Source organism: Lynx rufus, unplaced genomic scaffold (genome assembly GCF_022079265.1).
Source record: "Lynx rufus isolate CCGP_SWC_20201006 ecotype Redwood Valley unplaced genomic scaffold, mLynRuf1.p SCAF_13, whole genome shotgun sequence".
Taxonomy (NCBI): Eukaryota; Metazoa; Chordata; class Mammalia; order Carnivora; family Felidae; genus Lynx; species Lynx rufus.
The window spans coordinates 53,929,290-53,949,020 of record NW_025814827.1 but is presented as its reverse complement, the minus strand read 5'-3'; the positions used below and the strand labels follow the sequence as shown (position 1 = coordinate 53,949,020).

Here is a 19,731-nt window from a genome sequence, read left to right as displayed (position 1 = left end):
TTTTTTGTAGCATTTTTGTCTGGCTTTTGTATCTGGGTAATGCTGACCTCATTAAATGAGTTTAAAAGGATTCCTTCCTCCTCAATTTTTTTGGAATAATTTGAGAAATATAGGTAATAACACTTTTTAAATGTTTGATAGAATTCATCTGTGAAGGCCTCTGATCCTGGACTTTTGCTGCAGGGGGATGAAGGGAGGTGGTTGATTACCGATTCAATCTCCTTGCTAGTAATTGGTCTATTTAGATTTTCTATTTCTTCAAGATTCAATCTTAGAAGATTGTGTTTCTAGGAACTTAGCCATTTCCTCTAGGTTTACTTTACTTTGTCAGTAAATAATGTTGGTAGTAATCTCTTAAGGTCCTTTGTATTTCTATGGTTGTAACTTTTCTTCCTTCATTTCTGATTTTATTTATTTTGCACCTCTCTCTTTTTACCTTGATGAGTCTGGTTACAGGTTTATCAATTCTGTTTATCTTTTCAAAGAACCAGCTCTTGGTTCATTGACTTTTTCTCCTTTTTGGTCTCTCTATTTCATTTGTTTCCACCCTGATCTTTATTTTTTTTCTTTCTATTAATGTTGGGCTTTGTTTTTACTTTTACTAATTCCTTTAGGTGTAAAGTTAGATTGTTTATTTGAAAATGTTCTTGATATTCTAGGTAAGCTTGTATTGCTATGAATTTCCCTCTTAGAACAACTTTTGCTATGTCTCATAGATTCTGGAATATTATGTTTCCATTTTCATTTTTTTGATTTCCTCTTTTATTTCTTCACTGACCTATTGGTTGTTTAATAGCGTGTTGTTTAGTCTCCATGTGTTTGTTTTGTTTTGCATTTTTCTTCTTGTAACTAATTTCTAGTTTCACACTGTTGTGGTCAGAAAAGATGCTTGATATGATTTCAGTCTTCTTAAATCTATTGATAACTTGTTTTGTGGTCTAACATGTGGTATATCCTAGAGAATGTTCCACATTCACCTTAAAAGAATATGTTCTCCTGTTTTTAGATTAAATGTTCTGTATATATCTATTAAATCCATTTGGTTCTAATGTGTCATTTAAAGCCAGTGTTTTCTTTTTGATTTTCTACCTGGGGGTGATCTACCCATTGATGTAAGTGAAGTGTTAAAGTCTCTCACTATTATTGTTTTGTTGTCAATTTCTCCCTTTATATCTGTTTTTTTTTTTAATTTTTTTTTCAACGTTTATTTATTTTTGGGACAGAGAGAGACAGAGCATGAACGGGGGAGGGGCAGAGAGAGAGGGAGACACAGAATCGGAAACAGGCTCCAGGCTCCGAGCCATCAGCCCAGAGCCTGATGCGGGGCTCGAACTCCCGGACCGCGAGATCGTGACCTGGCTGAAGTCGGACGCTTAACCGACTGCGCCACCCAGGCGCCCCCCTTTATATCTGTTAATACTTGCCTTATATATTTTAGGTGCTTCTCTGTTGAGTGCATAAATATTTACAAATTTTATACCCTCTTGTTGGATTGACCCATTTGCCATTTTTGTCTTTTATTGTCCTTTTTTGTCCTTTTATTGTCCTTTTATTTGTCCTTTTTTGTCTTTTATTGCAGTCTTTGTTTTAAAGTCTATTTTTTTAGTATAAGTATTGCTACCCCCGTTTTCTTTTTCTTTCTATTTGCATAGAATATCTTTTTTCATAACATCATTTGTGGTCTTTGTGTATTTTTATATCTGAAGTGAATCTCTTGTAGGCAACATATAGATGGTTTTTGCTTTTTTTTTTAATCCATCCAGCCACCGTATGCCTTTTGATTAGAGAATTTAGTCTATTTACATTAAAAAATTATTATAGGTTTGTACTTATTGCCATTTGTTAATTGTTTTCTGGTTGTTTTGTAACTCCTCTTCTTTATTCCTTTTATTTCCTGTTGTTCTTCATTCTTCTGGTTTAATTATTTTCTTTAGTTTCCTATGTTTGGACTCCCTTCACTTTGTTTCTGAGGACCTATTATAGGTTTTTTGTTTGTGGTTACCATACATTCATATAGAAAAATCTGATGTATAGCAATCTATTTTAGGCTGATGGTTGCTTAAGTTCAATCACATTCTAAAAGTGCTATATTTTTACTGAACCTCTCCCCATGTTTTATGTTTTTGTCATCATACTTTACATCTTTTTATTTTGTGTATTACAAAATTAATGATTATTATAGAAAAAGTTGATTTTCCTTTTGTGTTTTAACCTTCACACTAGTTTTATAAGAGGTTGATCCACTACCTTTATTATATAATTGCCTTTACCAGTGAAATTTTTGTCTTTCATTTATGGTCTTTTCTTTTCTGCTTAAAGGAGTACCTTTAACATTTCTTGTAAGACTGGTTAAATGATGATGAACTCCTTTACTTTTTGCTTGTCTGGGAAACTATCACTTCAATTTTGAATGATAATTGCGAGGTAGAATAATCTGTACTGTGTTTTTTCCTTTCAGCACTTTGAATATACCTTGCCACTCCCTTCTGGCCAGCAAAATTTCTGCTGAAAAATAAGCTGATAACCTATGAGAATCCCCTTGTATCTAACTAGTTGTTTTTCTCTTGCTGCTTTAAGATTCTCTTTTTTTTTTAATTTGACATTTTAATTATAATGTGTCTTGCTTGATCTGTATCTCTTTGATTTTATTTTGTTTGAGACTTTCTTGTGATTTCTGAGCTTGGATATCTGTTTCCTAGGTTAGGGAAGTTTTCAGCCCCTTTCTCTTTCCCCTCTCCTTCTGGGACCTCTTAAATGCTAATGTTAGTATGCTTGGTGTTGTCCCAGAGGTCCTTAAACTATTATCATTTTTTAATTTTTTAAAATATATTTATTTATTTTCAAGAGAGAAAGAGAGTATGAATGGGGGAAGAGTAGGGGGGTAGAGAGAGAGAGAGAGAGAGAGAGAGAGAATCCCAAGCAGGCTCTGTGCTATCAGCACAGACCCTGATGTGGGACCTGATCCCATTAACTGTGAGATCATGACCTGAGCCAAAATCAAGAGTTGGGTGCTTAATCAACTGATCTACCCAGGTGTCCCATCCTCATTTAAAACAATTTTTTTAAACTCATTTATTTTTGAGAGAAAGAGAGACAGAGTATGAGTGGGGAAGAGGCAGAGAGAGAGGGAGACACAGAATCTGAAGCATGCTCCAGGCTTGGAGCTGTCAGCATAGAGCCTGACATAGGACTCGAACCCAGGAACCGCAAGATCTTGACAGGAGCCCAAGTCAGACACTTAACCAACTGAGACACCCAGGTGCCCCCCAACACCATCCTCATTTTTTAAAATTCTTTTTTCACTTTGTTTTCCAGGTCACTGATCTGTTCTGTATCATCTAATCTGCTGTTGATTCCCTCTAGTCTGTTTTCATTTTAGTTACTATATTGTCCATCTCTAATTGGTACTTTCTTATATTTTCTATCTCTTTGTTGAAGGTCTCACTGTGTTCATCCATTCTTCTCCTGAGTCTTGTGAGCATTCTTATGACCATTAATTTGAACTATTTATCAGGTAGATTACTTAGCTCTGTTTCATCAAGGTCTTTTTCTGAGGTTTTGCATTATTCTTTCTTTTGAAATATATTCCTCTGTCTCCTCATTTTGTCTGACTCTATGTGTTTATTTCTGAGTATTAGGCAAATCAGCTACCTCTCTCAGTCTTGAAGAAGTGATATTATATAGGTGTCCTATGGGGATCAGATGCATAGTCTTCCCCTGATCACCAGAGCCAGGTGCTCAAAGGAAATCTCCTGTGTGTGCTATGTGTGCCCACCTTTTGTGGTGGGGCAGTGGTTGTGGTGTAGCAGCGGACAGAGCTCTCTGCCCTGCCCAGCTGGCTGGGGTACTACAGCTGCCAGTGAAGTGGAAGAAGTGTTCTCTCCTGACCCAGGAGGCTGGGGTTGCACTTAAGGGAAAGGCTCTCTCCTAGTTAGGCTGGTTGGGGTGCTGTGGCTGCCACTGTGGATGCTGATGTGGTAACAGGCATGGTTCTCTCCCTGGCACAGGTTGTTGGGGCACCACATTTTTTGTTGTGGCTATAGCAGTGGGTGAGGTCTTTCCTCACCCCCCAATGCCACCCCGCACCCCACTGTAGCCATGAGAAGGGCTCCACATTGGTCTAGCTAGCTATGGCACTACAACTGCCACTGTGACCACAGTGGTGAGCAGGTCTGTCCCCTGGACCCAGCTGGCTGAGACACCATGGTGCTGCTGCAACTGTGGCAGTGGTTTGGGCTGTCAGCAAACTGCACTTGCCCACATTAGCAGGCTAGAGTGAGAGTTCCAAGATCATGCCCACCAGCAGTGGCACTGGTAAGGTAGACTAGGACTGCAAAAGTGGCATCCAACATTGTCTACATCCCCAAAGAGTGTCTCAGCAGATTCCTCCCTGTGTGGCTAACACCACAGGTGAAAGTGGGTCTCTCCCATCTGTGTTCTAGGTCCTTTTCTTAAAACTGGTGTTTTATCATTAAGTGTCAGGGTGCATGAGACTGCACATGAGCTCTTTGAGAGTAGGTTCTTCTGAACATAATCCCTGTTAGTTTTCAAAACCTAGCTTTTGGGGGGCTCATTTCTCCTGTGCAGGATTTAAGGGTTGAAGTGCCTGATGTGGGGCACCTTGGTCCTTAGAGGAAAGTTCTCTCCTTCTAATATGCCTCCCAACTGTGGATTGCTACACCTGAGATGGAGTTTTTCTTTCTTTGGCAAGACCTTGTCTCTGCCACTCCCACCCATATTAATGCTGCCCCTTTGTCTCTCATTGGGGAGGCTCTGTTTATACAGTTCTTAGGGCTTTTTTCTGAAGAAATTATTCCATATGTAGTTGTATATTTATTTTGTCCCTGGATGGAAGTAAGCTCAAGACCCTCCTATGCCACTGTCTTGAGCAAAGATTTTTTTTACCTTTCTCACTCTATTTTATTTTATTCATTTATTTATTTATTTATTTATTTATTTTGGTGGTGTTATGCTACACAGTTCATCTGAAAGTTTTTTTCAATTTGTTGCAAATCTCTAAAAAATTTTCCTATTTACTGGAAAAAGAATGTGCATATAAGTGGACCTGTGCAGCTCAAACCCATGTTGTTGAAGGGTTAACTGTATGTATGTTTGTTTATTTACTGTTTTTCCTCATAGCACTTATCACTATCTGCAATTATTTTATTTTAATTCCTGTAGTTAACATCCAGGATTATATTAGTTTCAGTTGTGCAATATAGCAATTCAACAATTCCATATATTAGTGCTCATCAAGATAAGTGTACTCTTAATGCCCTTCACCTATTTCACCCATCTCCCCTACCTACCACCTTCTATTTGTTCTCTATAGTTAATTTTTTTTTTTTGGTTTGTCTTTTTTTTCCCTTTGTCCATTTGTTTTGTTTCTTAAATTCCACATATGAATGAAGTTATATGGTATTTGTCTTTCTCTGACTGGCTTATTTCTCTTAGCACAATACTTGGTAGATCCATCTATATTGTTGCAAAAGGCAAAATTTCATTCTTTTTTGATAGCTGAATAATATTCCATTGTATATTTATAGCACATTTTCTTTATCCATTCATCTATTGATGGACACTTAGGCTGCTTCTATAATTTGGCTATTGTAAACAATGCTGCAATAAACATAGGGGTGTATGCATCTCTTAGAATTAGTGCTTTTGTTTTCTTTGAGCAAATACTCAGTAGTGTAGTTACTGGATCATAGGGTAGTTCTATTTTTAATTTTTTTAGGAACCTCCATACTGTGTTCCACAGTGGCTGAACAAATTTGTATTTCCACCAACAGTGCAAGAGTGTTCCTTTTTCTTCACATCTATGCCAACACCTGCTGTTTCTTGAATTTTTGATTTTAGCTATTTTGACAGGTGTGAAGTGGTATTTCATTTTGGTTTTGGTTTGTATTTCCCTGATGATGAGTGCTTTTGAGCATCTTTTCATGGGTCTGTTAGCCATCTGTATGTCTTCTTTGGAAAAATGTCTGTTCATATCTTCTGCCCCTTTTTTTAAATAAAAAAAAGTTTTTTGGGTGTTGAGCTGTACAAGTTCTTTATATATTTTGGACACTAATCCTTTATCACACATGACATTTGAAAATATCTTCTCCCCTTCAGTAGGTTGTCCTTTAGTTTTGCTGATTGTTTCCTTTGCTGTGCAGAAGCTTTTTGTTTTGATGAAGTTCCAACAGCTTATTTTTGCTTTTTTTCCCCACTTGCCTCAGGAGACATATCTAGAAAAATATTCTTACAGCCAATGTCAGAGAAATTCCTGCATGTGCTCTCCTAGAATTTTTATGGTTTCATTTAGGTCCTTAATTCATTTTAGTTGGTTTTGTGTGTGGTGTAAGAAAGTGGTCCAGTTTTATTCTTTTACATGTAGTTGTCCAGTTTTCCCAATGCCATGTGTGGAAGAGACTCTCTTTTTCCCATTGTATATTCTGGTCTCCTTTGTCAAAGATTAATTGACCATATAATCATGAGTTTATTTCTGGGCTTTCTATTCTAGTCTGTTGATCTATGTGTCTATGTCTGTGCCAGTACCATACTGTTTTGATTACTACAACTTTTAAAAACTGGCAACGCAGGGATACTTATGGCAGAATCCCAGACTTATTTCCAATCAACACCCCAAAAGCCTTGTATTTGCAACACTTTTGAAGTCCTTTCTAATCTAGCTTCTTGCATAGATTAACTGTCATGTCATTTTCCCCTTTATTTTTGTCTTTGAATTCAATAGCAAACTCAAGAAAATTTTACAAAGAAGTCATCCTATTACTTTTAGAAATACTTTTAGAGTAAAAAAATATGGAATGATGATGTGTGATGATCATAACCAAAACATTTCAGTCATAAAAATACATGCCGAAATCTAAACTTTACTCTATTATTCAAACTTTTCCATTTTTCAAAAGCAACTTTTTTCCTATCAAATATTTTTCTTTTTTTATTCAGTGATTTTTCATTATTTGATTTATTTTTTCCAAATAATCCACTACTTAACTATACCCGCGTATTTTTTTCCAATGAATCCAATTCTTTCTTTACATGAGAGCCAATGGATGAGTGCAGGGAAGCACTGGGTTTACTTTCAAATGAAATCCTCTAACTAAATCCAACTTAGCTTGAGTCTTTAGATCTTCAACATATCATTTACAAATTCTTAGGACTGACCATCTAATAAAAAATAGTATGTTAACAGAAATTACTGTGTTGCCATTGGTTTATATGATTTTTCTTGTATGCAATTCAAAAAAGATTTCTAGGAAGTTTCTAATATAAAGGAAAATAAGATTATTGGGGGTGGTGTTGAGGCAAGAAATTATATCAATAAAGCCTTTAAGAGCTGTGAAAGAGCTTAAAGCCCTGGAGTCACATATTCATGGATCCAGATCTTTTTCCTCCACTTACTAGTTCTATGTCCTTGGGTAATTAATCTTGCAAAAAGTTAGTTTCGTCATCTACAATGTTATCACGATTAAATGACACAATGGATGGTAACCCAGTGACTAAGACGAAGTACACATTCAATACTGCTAGCAAATAAACACAACAGCCCCATCCTTTTAGTGACTGACACGTAATACTCCTTGGCTTTTTATAGGGATATTGTCCAGATAATAAAAAAAAATAATTTGAGGAAATAAAATAAACTGAGAGACATATGTCCTCACAATGTTTGATACCTTGTTTTAGGAATGTTGGGTTTCCCTGAGGGAATTGGTCTATATTAGACCAAACCTGTCTGGTAAAGGTTTATTGAGATGGCATTTGAAAAAAGAAATCTGACTTGTGATATATAGAATTCACCACTGGAAAACTGACCTTCTTGGTACAAATTCCATGAAAGTCAGGAGTTTATGTGAAGCAATTGTGAATTAATAAGAACCTCCACGTTCTTAAAAAAATGTTTAAATAAATAAGTGTCAGTGAAATATCAGTGGCTAACCAACTCACATGGCAAACCAAATTCTCTTTTTTATTTTTTCCTGGTATTGTAAAAGGGAAAATGCTTGCTTAGTTCTCTTCCTTAAAGTTCTGTATAAAATATTACTCTTTTTCAAATACAAATCAAAACCACACTCAGATATCACCTCACGCCAGTCAGAGTGGCCAAAATGAACAAATCAGGAGACTATAGATGCTGGAGAGGATGTGGAGAAACGGGAACCCTCTTGCACTGTTGGTGGGAATGAAAACTGGTGCAGCCGCTCTGCAAAAGAGTGTGGAGGTTCCTCAAAAAATTAAAAATAGACCTACCCTATGACCCAGCAGTAGCACTGCTAGGAAATTTACCCAAGGGATACAGGAGTACTGATGCATAGGGGCCCTTGTACCCCAATGTTTATAGCAGCACTCTCAACAATAGCCAAATTGTGGAAAGAGCCTAAATGTCCATCAACTGATGAATGGATAAAAAATTGTGGTTTATATACACAATGGAGTACTACGTGGCAATGAGAAAGAATGAAATATGGCCCTTTGTAGCAACATGGATGGAACTGGAGAGTGTTATGCTAAGTGAAATAAGCCATACAGAGAAAGACAGATCCCATATGTTTTCACTCTTATGTGGATCCTGAGAAACTTAACAGGAACCCATGGGGGAGTGGAAGGAAAAAAAAAAAAAAAAGAGAGAGGTTAGAGTGGGAGAAAGCCAAAGCATAAGAGACTCTTAAAAACTGAGAACAAACTGAGGGTTGATGGGGGGTGGGAGGGAGGGGTGATGGGCATTGAAGAGGGCATCTTTTGGGATGAGCACTGGGTGTTGTATGGAAACTAATTTGACAATAAATTTCATATAATAAAAAAATAAAAAAAATAAACAAGATACCCAGGTAATTCATATGTACACTAGACTCTGAGAGCTACTGTTACAAATCTTGGCACTGTAAACTAGTGCTGTCCAATAGAACTTTGTACAATGATGGAAATTCCCTGTGCTATTCAGTACAGTAACCAATAACTGCATATAACTATAAGAACTTCAAATATGGCTAGTGCCAATAAGAAACTAATCTTTTTATTTTATGTAATTTTAATTAATTTAAATTTAGATAGCCACATATGGCCAGTGGAGACCATATTCTACATTGCAGCTGTAACTTTTTATTCAAACGTATTTATGGGAACAATGTATGCCTTCTGAAGCTTTGGGACATTTGTTCTTTTTATCTCATTTGCCAAAGGTTATAGGACCCTCATAATACATTGATACTTGTAAAAAAAATATTACTCCTTTTCATAAATGAGTTAGAGATGGTTAATTTTTGGCAATTAAAACTTCTTCACATATCACTGGTGATAATGAGGAAATTTGATCCATAATTTCCTAAATTGTATTGGAAAATGGAATGACCTAATTTCAAAATCCAATAGACTTAATACGTATTTATAAAACTCCTGTTAATTTACTTAATTAAAACAAGAGTGGATGCATATGCAACATTCATATCATTAAAAAAGACCTTATCTTAAAGAGACAATTTAGGATGCTGATTCAGGACAGTGACTCTGGAGCCAAGATGTCTAGGCTTTGACAGATCAGTTACAAACTAGCTGGGTCACTTTGGAAAAGTTGCTGAAACTCTGCTTCCACTTTTCTTATGCAAAATTGAGAGGATAATAGTACATATATCATATGACTATTAAAAGTCTTAGATGAATTAACATGTAACAGAAAAGGGCCTAACACCTAGTAAGTGTTATTATGTTAGCTATTATTATTTTTGTTGCTGTTGTTTTTTGGTCCTTCAGAAAAGGGATGCTCATTTTATTTACTTACTCCAAAGCAAGGATACTCACTGTCAGGCTTCAGGGCAATCTATCAACCCATTTATAACTACATGTAAAATTCTGTATATCCCCATGTGTTTTTAAAATAGTCTTATTGAGGTATAATTGGCATAAAATAACTGCATAACTTAAAATGTACAATTTTATACATTTTGACATATAAATATACCCACAAAACTATCACTACAATCAAGATCATGACTATATTTACCATCCCCAAAATCTTCCTCAGTACACTTCAAAATTCCTCCAGTGGTCACAAAGATTTTACCCTATAATTTTTTTCTATTTTGTTTTACATTTACATTTAGATCTATGATCCATTCTGACTTCATCTATTTTTAAACTTTTTTTAAAAAATGTTTATTTATTTATTTATTTTGAGAGACAGAGAGAGAGAGAGAGAGAGAGAGAGAGAGTAGGGGAGGGGAAAAGAGAGAGGAGAGAGAGAATTCCAAACAGGACTTGCACTGTCAGTGCAGAGCCTGGTGCGGAGCTCAAACTCACAAACCATGAGATCATGACCTGAGCCAAAATCAAGAGTCAGATGCTCAACTGACTGAGTCACCCAGGCTCCCTGACTTCAATTTTTCAGGATGGTGCATGCAATATGGAGTTCAATTTCATATTTGTGCATATAGATGTTAAATTGTTCCAGGATCATTTGGTGAAGGACTACCCTTGGAATTGCCTTTGCATCTTTGTCAAAAATCAATTGACCATTTTTGTGCAGCTCTATTTCTGAAATATCTACCCTGTTCTATTGATCTATTTCTTGGCCTTGACACTAAAGCCATACTCTCCCAAACACTGTAGCTTTATTTTAAGTCTTGAAATCAGGAGGTGTAAGTCCTTTAACTTTATTCATCTTTTCCAAAATTGTTTTGACTATTCTAATGCCTTTGCATTTCCATGTGAATTTTAGAATCAACTTATAAATTTCTACAAAATACATTACTTGAAATGTCATTTGAATTACATTGATCTTACAGATAAATCTGGGGAGAATTGATATCTTAATATTGTGCCTTATGATCCATGAGCACAGTATACTTCATCACTCATTTAGTTATTTAATTTCTGTCACCAATATTTTGTAATTTTCAGAGAATAGGTCTTCATGTATTTTGTGAGATATATTCCTAAGTATTTCGTATGTTTGCTGTTATTATAAATTATACTGTTTTTTAATTTCAAATTCTGGTTGTTCATGGATAGCACATAAAAATACAATTAATGTTTGTATATTGGTTTTGTATACTATAACTTTGTTAAAGTCTTTTACTAGCCCTAGGATCTTTTTTTTTTGGAAAATCTATAGCATTTTCTACATAGATGATCATGAAGCATGTGAGTAAAGATAATTTGGTCCCTTATCTTCCAAGTGGCATGCCTTTAATTCCTTTTTTCCTTGCTTTCTTGTATGGGCTAAAACTTCCAGTGCGATGTTAAATAGAAATGGTGAAAATGGACATCCTTGCCTTCTACTGATACTAGGAGAAAAGTATTCAGTCTTTTACCATTTAATATGCTAGCTTTAGATTATTTGTAGGGGTTACTGGGTGGGTTTAGTCCATTAAGCATCCAATTCTTGATTTTGGTTCAGGTCATGATCTCATGGTTCATGGGTTCAAGCCCCACATCGGGCTCCATGCTGACCATGTACAGCCTGCCTGGGATTCTCTCTCTGTCCCTATCCCACTCACTCTCTCTCTCTAAAAAAATAAATAAACTTTAATAAATAAAAAATAAAAAATAGATTATTTGTATACATCCTTTATTAAGTTGATAAAGTTTCTACATTATTTTATCTAAATAGTTGAACTTAATGGCATAATTATTCATAATATTCCCTTCATATTTTTTAATATTAGTAGAATATGTAGTGATGTCTATCTATTATTCCTGATGTTGATAATTTGTGTCTTTTCTCCATATTCCCTGATCAGTCTTGATAAAGCTTTTATCTTTTCAATAAAACAGCTTTTTTTATTTCATTGATTTTTTTTCTCTATTGTTTTTCTGTTTTCAATTACAGTGATTTCTGCTCTGATATTTATTTCCTCCCCCCCTTTCTTCTACCTACTTTGTGTTTAATTTGCCCTTATTTTTCTAGTTGCATGTGGTGAAAGCTAAGATCATTATTTTAATAGCAAATTTTGGTGGCACAAATTTTAATTTTTTCTATTTCTATTCAGTACAAAAACACTTGATAATTTCCCTTTCTAATTTCTTCTTTGTTCCATGAGTTGTATATAAATTTGCTATCTAGTTTCCATATATTTGAGGATTTTATAAATATATGCCTATTATTTATTTCTAAATTAATTCCATTATAATAAGAGAGCATACTTTGTATAATATGAGTCCTTTTACATTTTAGACTTATTCTGTGGTTCAGAAAAGAGTCATTTTTGGTAGATGTTCTGTGTGCACTTGAAAATAAAGTATATTTTTTGTTGTGGGATGAGGTGTTTTAAATGTCAGTTAGATCAAGTTCATTTATGGAGTGTTTATGGCTTTTATATTCTTACTGATTTTCTCTCTGCTTATGCTGCCAATTATTGAGGAAAAGTGTTGGAATCTCTTTCCAAAACTGTGTATCCCTGCCTACTTGTGTCAGTTTTTGACTCATGTAAGTTCTGTTATTAGAACATCAACATTTACTAATGGTGTGTCCTCTAAATTAATTGGCATCTTTATCATTAAAAAAAAGTGTTCCTCTTTACATCTTATAATATTTTTGCTTTGAAATCAAATCATGTTACATATTAACAGTTGTGTTAGTTTAATGTATGTTTTTCCATACTTAACCTATTTTGTCTATAATTAAGGTGGGTTTATTATAGACAACATATAGCTCCATCTTGTTTTTTTAATCCAACCTGACAATTACTGCCTTTCAATTGAAGTTTTTAGTCCATTTACACTTAGTAGAATTACTGATATGATTGGTTTAATCTTCCACCTTGCTTCTTTCTCTTTGTTACACCTGTGCTTTATTCCCATTTTCCCTTTTTTCCTGCATTGTGTGTGTGTGTGTGTGTGTGTGTGTGTGTGTGTGTGTTTATGGTTAATGATTTCATTTCCCTTGTTGGACTATTAGATACAGTTTCTTGTCATAGTATACATTTTATGTTTTCACAATCTATCTTTAAATGATATTATACTACCACATGTAGTATAAGAACCATTCAACAGTATAATTCCATTTCCTGGTCTTTGTGATATTGTTGTCATATGTTTGACTTCTACATGTTTTGTAAATCCCGCAATACATTGCTACTATCTTGTTTTAAACAACCTATTATCAATTCAAGAGATTTAAATAATACAAAAATAGTTTCATATTAACCTACATAGTAGCCATTTCCAGTACTTAACATTCCTCTGTACAGATTCAAGTTTCCCACTGATAGCATTTTTCTTTTGTCTGCAGAATTTCTCTTAACATTTCTTGTAATGCAGTTCTGCTGGTGATAATTTTTTTCTTCTTTTGATGTCTGAAAACTGTTTTTATCTTTCTCTTTGAATATTTCTCTGTGTGTAGAATTCTTGGTTGTTATTTTTTCCCAATACTTTAAAGATGTTGCTCCACTGTCTCCTGATCTGCATTGTTTTGAAAAAGAATTCTGTTATAACTCTTAATAATAATAACTCTTAATAAGTCTGCTATAACTCTTAATAATAACTCTGTTTTCTCTGCATGCTTTGAAGATATTCCCTTATCACTGGTTTTAATCAATTTGGTTATGATGTCTCTTGTGTAGTTTTTTCATGTTTATTGTGCCTAAAGTCTACTGACAAGTATCAGTTTATACTTTTCATCAAATTTGGAAAATTTTGGCCATTATTTCTTCAAAAATTGTTTCTCTTTATGTCCTTTCTTTTTTTTTTTTTTAAATTTTTTTTTTCAACGTTTATTTATTTTTGGGACAGAGAGAGACAGAGCATGAACGGGGGAGGGGCAGAGAGAGAGGGAGACACAGAATCGGAAACAGGCTCCAGGCTCTGAGCCGTCAGCACAGAGCCCGACGCGGGGCTCGAACTCACGGACCGCGAGATCGTGACCTGGCTGAAGTCGGACGCTTAACCGACTGCGCCACCCAGGCGCCCCTCTTTATGTCCTTTCTTTTAGGGATTCCAATTACATATATATCGTGTTGCTTAAAGTTATCTCACAGCTCACTCATGCATTGTTTTCTATTTTGTCTTATTTTTCTCTGTGTTTCATTTTACACAGTTTCTATTGTTACATTTTCAGGTTTATGAATCACTTCTACAATATTCAATTGGCTGTTAATACCACTCAGTGTAGTTTTCATCTCAGTTATTATAGTTTTTATCTGTAAAAGTTTGATTTTTGACAGATATCTTCAATGTCTGTACTTAATATGCACATTATTTTTGTCTAACTTCTTGGAAGTTAGCTTCTCTCCACAGCTCTCTCGTCTCTATTACTCTATATCAAATAGCAAAATAGATATAGTCCTATAGCACATTTAGCTGTCTTGGCCTCCTCAGACTTCCGGACCTGTCTCTTCAACTCAGTGAGACTGCCAGAATCTGTATAGACTTCCTCTCCATATGCTGTGCCTTGGAATTTCTAGGCAGAAAATTGGGTAACCATAGTATCACTTCATTCATTTCACATGCAAGGTTAAAATTTGTGATTTTGGGAGCACCTGGGTGGCTCAGACAGCTAAGTGGATGACTTCAGCTCAGGTCATGATCTCATGGTTCGTGGGTTCAAGCCCAACATTGGTCTCTGTGCTGACAACTCAGAGCCTGGAGCCAATTCAGATTCTGTGTCTTCCTCTCTCTCTGCCTCTCCCCACTTGCTCACTCTCTCTCTCTCTCTCTCTCTCTCAAAAGTAAAAAAAAAAAAAAAAATTAATGTGATTTTGCCCAGTTTTTTAGTTGTTTCAGGTACAAGGATAAATGTGATCTCATACTTTATCTTGGCTGAAAGTGGATATCTGCTTATGTACTTTAAGAGGAAGAAGGCCTACAGCCTTCATCAAGGAGTTATGGCCTCTTTATTAAAAGATAAGAAACACTGTTCTGAATAAATTTATAGATTATTGGTATGGATGATTGTCGTTAATATGGATTGTCTTATACATTTTAATTTTCATCTATTGTAAAAAGTGATATTTAAACTGGTAAAATCTTGGTTCTCTATAATAAACACATAATAAATTCAGAATGCTATTTTGGAAGATGGGATGGCTTAAGGTAACATAAATGTATAGTACTGTCAGTCAAGATATGGGCCTGAATCAATGAAAGGAATAAAAGGAACAAAGCTCAAGTTTCTTTGGCTCACAAAGAAAGAAGGCAGGAGACTAGGAAAGAAAAAAACCAAAAGATACAATTCAAATGAAAATTAGAATTAAAGCTTGAAAAGTATGGACACACATCAATATTACAGTTAACACACACACACACACACACACAAACACACAAAAGTAAGTCTGGGTAAAGAGTTTAAATGTATGAAGAACAAGTGTAATGTAAAATAATTATGCAATTTCAAAATCTTGATAAGGGAAAAAGATACTTTTGGGATTTGTCAAGATACTTGATAAGGGAGAAAGGTGCTTTGGAGGTTTTATACAAGATCTCTTGCTTTCTTGTAACTTTTGAAAAAGAGATAAATATATTCATTATTTACCTAGTTAGGGGTAATAGGGAAGTTTGACATTTATACACTTACCTAAATTTTTCTGAATATTATGGAAATTTTTCCATATTTTTGTCTGTAATTAGCTATGAATATTACCTAGTATGATAGTTATTTGTACATTTGTATTATCTTTCGAACTGTGCTTTTTAAGGAAGGGGAAGGGATCTAATTTATTGCTTAATCTCTAACACTGACTACTATAGAGCATCTCTTAGAGAAAATTCACTTATTTAACAAATATTATGAAGTACCTATTAAACCCTGTGAAGTTTTAGGAATGCATTGGTGAACAGAAACTGGCTATGTGGCTGCTTTCTTCAGACCAATGGAGAAGACCAATAGTAATCGAATCATCACACAAACAGATGTCAATTGAACCATAAGGAATACTGCATATGGGATTAAGTGACATCTCTTATATAAGCTATTTCCAAAATGACTAATGAAGACAATCCTATAACACAGTGACTGAATCAGAGCTTCTATTTTGCAGTATAAGAACCTAGTCCACATTTAAAAAAAATTTAAATCCCAGTTAGTTACCATATAGTGTAATAATGATTTCAGGAATAGAATTCAGTGATTCATCACTTGTATATAACACCCAGTGCTCTTCCCAACAAGTGTCCTCCTTAAGGCCCCTTGTCCATTTAGCTCATCACCCCCCCCCCCGCCCAACACCACACCCGTTTGTTCTCTGTATATGAGAGTCTCTTATGGTTTGTCTCCCTCCTTGTTTTTATATTATTTTTGCTTCCCTTCCTTTATGTTCATCAGTTTTGTATCTTAAAGTCCACATATGAGTGAAGTCATATGGTATTTGTCTTTCACTGACTGATTTATTTCACTTAGCATAATACACTCTAGTTCCATCCACATTGTTGCAAATGGCAAGATTTATTCTTTTTGATTCAATTCTTTTTCATTGAGTAATATGTCATTTTATATATATACCACATCTTCCTTATCCATTCATCACTCAATGGACATTTGGGCTCTTTCCATTCTTTGGCTATTGTCAATAGTGCTGCTATAAACATTGGGGTGCATGTGCCCCTTCGAATCAGCATTTTTGTATCCTATGGATAAATACCTAGTAGGGCAAATGCTAGGTTGTAGGGAAGTTCTATTTTTTATTTTTTGAGGAACCTCCATACTGTTTTCCAGCGTGGCTGCACGAGTTTGCATTCCCACCAGCAATGCAAAAGAGACGCTCTTTCTCTGCATCCTTGCCAAAACCTGTCATTGCTGGAGTTGTTAATGTTAGCCATTCTGACTGGTATGAGGTGGTATCTCATTGAGGTTTTGATTTGTATTTCCCTGATGATGAGTGATGTTGAACATTTTTTCATGTGTCAGCCATCTGGATGTCTTCTTTGGAAAAGTGTCTATTCATATCTTTGGCCCATTTCTTCACTGGATTATTTGTTTTTTGGGTGTTGAATTTGATAAGTTCTTTATAGATTTTGGAGACTAACCCTTTATCTGATATGTCATTTGCAAATATCTTCTCCCATTCCATTGGTTGCCTTTTAGTATTACTGATTGTTTCCATCACTATGCAGAGGCGTTTTATCTTGATGAGGTCTCAATAGTTCATTTTTGCTTTTGTTTCCCTTGCCTCTGGAGACATGTCAAGTAAGAAGTTGCTGTGGTCGAGGTCAAAGAGGATGTTGCCTGTTTTCTCCTTTAGGATTTTGATGGCTTCCTGTAATACACTTAGGTCTTTCATCCATTTTGAGTTTATTTTTGTGCACATTGTAAGACAGTAGTCCTGGTCATTCTTCTGCATGTTGCCATCCAGTTTTGCCAAAACCATTTGCTAAAGAGACTGTCTTTACTCCACTGGATATTCTTTCTTGCTTTGTCCAAGATTAGTTGGCCATATGTTTGTGGGTCCATTTCTGGGATTCTCTATTCTGTTCCATTGATCTGAGTGTCTGTTCTTGTGCCAGTACTATACTATATTGATGATTACAGCTTTGTAATATAGATTGAAGTCTAGAATTGTGATACTTCCAGCTTTGGTTTTCTTTTTCATGATTGCTTTGGCTATTCAGGGTCTTTTCTGGTTCCATATAAATTTTAGTATTATTTGTTCTAGCTCTGTGAAAAAGCTGGTGTTATTTTGATAGGTATTGCATTGAATATGTAGATTGCTTTGTGTAGTTTTGACATTTTAACAATGCTTGATCTTCTAATCCATGAGCATGGATTAGAATTTTTTTCCATTTTTTGTGTCTTCTTCAATTTCTTTCATAAGCTTTCTATAGTTTTCAGTGTATAGATTTTTCACCTCTTTTGTTAGGTTTATTTCCTAGGTATTTTATGGTTTTTAGTGCAAATGTAAATTGGATTGATTCCTTGATTTCTCTCTCTGCTGCTTCATTATTGGTGTATAGAAATGCAACCGATTTCTATGCATTAATTTTATACCCTGTGACTCTAGCATATTCATGGATCAGTTCTAGCGGTTTTTGTGTGGAGTCTTTTGGGTTTTCCACATAGAGGATCATGTTGTCTGCAAAGAGTGAAAGTGTGACTCACTCCTTGCCAATTTGGATGCCTTTTATTTCTTTTTGTTGTCTGATTGCTGAAGCTAGTACTTCCAACACTATATTGAATAACAGTGGTGAGAGTGGACATCCTTCTTGAGTTCCTGACCTTAGGGGGAAAGTTCTCAGTTTTTTTCCATTGAGGATGATGTTAGTGGTGGGTCTTTCATATATGGCCTTTATGATCTTGAGGTATGATCCTTCTATCCCTAATTTCTTGAGAGTTTTTATCAAGAAAGGATGCTGTGTATTTTGTCAAATGCTTTTTCTATATCTATCGAGAGGATCATGCGGTTCTTATACTTTCTTTTACTAATGCGTGGTATCAAATTGACCTAGTCCACATTTTTATCCAATAGCTCACACAGAATTTCCTTCAGAAATAACTTCTGAAGAAAAGAGTATACCACCAGGTACTTCACATCATGTTTTAGAACTTGGAAACATTGTCACTATCATTGGAAACATTATCACCATCACACAGGTCAAAAGGCATCTTCTTGGTGGTCTCATGAAGGTGAATAGTCTTATAGAAATGTAATAATACTCAAAGCCATTTTGGGGGAATATGAACCCTGATCATGAATGTAGATATAGTTTTAAACCAAATGTCAGAATAAAAGAAAATTTATTAAATAAAAGCATGTACTCATTCATTTAGCAAGTATCTGTCAAACATCTACCATGTGCAAGTACGTCCCAGGCCTTGCAAACAGGCACTGAAAGTCCCTGTGCATGAAGGACCAAGGGGATGGCATGAGGGTGAGGCATATGATAAACAAGCAAACAGACCACTTAGAGACTTCTGATTTTCTGCATAGGTAGCCTCCCACAATGGTCAATGGCTGCTTGCCCATCAAAGCAATATGGACTCTACTAAACAACAGAGATCAGAAGCAAGAAATATCTCCAACTTAATCAGGTACCCTCTGCTGACTGAATTGTTGCCATTAGTCTTACTCTGTTCTATCCTTTTCTTGACAGTGATTTTCAACCTTGTTTAGCACAGACCTTATTTGCTACCTCCATCATTCCAAAAGCCTACACACTCAGTAGACAACCTAAAGAAAAGGGGAGACTTTTCTCTATCTGCAATTTATATCTACCTCTATGTGTTAGCTTGAGCCTCTAAGAAGTAGCCGGGGTTTTAAAATGAAAGCTTACTTCTACCACAGAAGCAGGATAAAAATGTCTACATCTAGTCCACAGAGATCTAGTCCTGCAAGCCTGATCATATGATTTCAAGTAAATCCCCAAAGAAAGCCATTTTTGTCTCCTCCAAAGCAGCTTGAATGCTTCCAAAATGTCAGAGCTTCTCCAGGTGCAGATGGTTTTTGTGTAAGTTTTATTATGGTCACTACTATGCTTAGAGGCTTCAAAACTATAGAATAAAAAATAACCTCTTTTGCCCTTCCAAACACTGAAAGAAAGAAAGAAAGAAAGAAAGAAAGAAAGAAAGAAAGAAAGAAAAAACACACTAGCTAAATAGCTTCATAGGTCTTTTCCAAGAAAGACATCCAATTATATAGACTCTGATTACTGGTAATAACTTGGAAGTCTTAAGAAATTTAACATCTTCAGCTCAAAACAATTAAATTGAACTGTTGATGATACAATCACCCCCTAGACTCAACATAGCTGCAGATGCAGAAAAAGTGAGAAGGCTTACTGATTCATTGTCCCTTCTGTTCC

General features: G+C 35.3%; 1 protein-coding gene across 1 annotated transcript in view; it reads right to left on the bottom strand.

Moving 5' to 3' along the window:
• AKAP6 (A-kinase anchoring protein 6) overlaps positions 1-19,731 on the bottom strand; it is a 366,558-nt gene that overhangs the window by 33,351 nt on the left and 313,476 nt on the right. The window lies entirely within an intron of this gene.